We start from the raw sequence: 1,530 nt of genomic DNA on the forward strand, positions 1-1,530 counted from the left end.
CCTATTTAAGTCCACACACAATATCGTATCTGATACGATAAAACAAACGTTTCCAATACTTTCAAATTCTTTCCAGATATGTTGTGGCAACCTAAAATTGTTTGCTGGGAGGGACGTTAGAAAGAACTTTTTTAGTGTCAGAGTAGTTAACAGATGGAATGCATTAGGCAGTGATGTGGTGGAGGCTGACTCCATACACAGTTTAAAATGTAGATATGATAGAGCCCAATAGGCTCATAAATCTGTACACCAGTTGAGTGACAGATGAGAGGCGGGACCAAAGATCCAGAGCTCAACCCCCGCTAGCACAACTAGGTGAGAACTACTAGGCGAGTACAGTATATGTATTTATAGCTTTAGATGCAGTACCGTACAGGAGACTGCTATTCAAACTTGAGAAGCAGGCAGGAGTAAGCGGAAAGACCCCAGCATGGGTAAGGAATTATTTAACATGCAAGAGCCAGAGAGTTACAGTCAGGGAGCGAGAGGTCAGACTGGCAAACGGTAACTATTGGAATACCTCAAGGACTGGTGCTGGGACTAGTTCTATTTATAATATACGTGAACGAGTCTAGTCCTGTATATCGATATTCGCGGATGACGTGAAATTAATGAAACTAGTTGTGACAGAAGAGGATTGTAGGATCCTCCAAGAGGACTTGAACAAGCTGCAGTGGTGGTCAGAGAAATGGTAACAGGAGTTCAACATGAGCAAATGTAAAGTTATGGAAATGAGATTAGGTGAGAGGAGACCAAATGGAGAGTACCTACCTATGACAATTCGATAAAGAGACCTAAGAGTGGACGTAACACCTAATCTAACTTCTGGGGCACATATAAATCAGATAACAACAGCAGCGTACTCTACACAAGCAAAAGTTAGAGCAGCATTCAAAAACCTAAGTAAGGAGGCATTGAGAACGCTTTACACTCTCTACGTGAAACCAGTGTTAGAGTATGCTGCCCCATCATGGAGTCCCCAACTGAAGAAACACGCAAGGAAACTGGAAAAGATTCAGAAATTTGCGATGAGGCTTGTCCCAGAGTTGTGAGGGGGGTGGGATATGAAGAGCGACTGAAAGAACTGAACCTGGCGACGCTAGAAAAAAAAAAAGAGGGAGCGCGGATATATGATGGCATCATATAAAATACTGAAGGGGATTGACAGAGTGGAAATAGACGAAATGTTCACACTGAATACCAACAAAACAAGGAGACATGGGTGGAAGCTGGAAACTCTGAGGAGTCACAGAGATGTTAGAAAGTTTTCTTTTAGCGTGAGAACACTGGGGAAATGGAATAAACTAAAGGAGCACATTGTGGAAGCAAACACTATTCAAATCTTTAAAACTAGGTATGATAGGGAAGTAGGACAGGAGTCCTTGCTTTAAACAACCGACGGCTAGAAAGGCGGGATCCAAGAACCAATGCTCGATCCTGCAGGCACAAATAGGTGAGTACACACGCACACTGGCAAGTAAACAACAGCTAAAAACAATGTTGCTCATCCCTTTAACAGATTGGCGAGGC

The sequence above is a fragment of the Procambarus clarkii genome, chromosome 61 (genome assembly GCF_040958095.1).
Source record: "Procambarus clarkii isolate CNS0578487 chromosome 61, FALCON_Pclarkii_2.0, whole genome shotgun sequence".
NCBI lineage: Eukaryota > Metazoa > Arthropoda > Malacostraca > Decapoda > Cambaridae > Procambarus > Procambarus clarkii.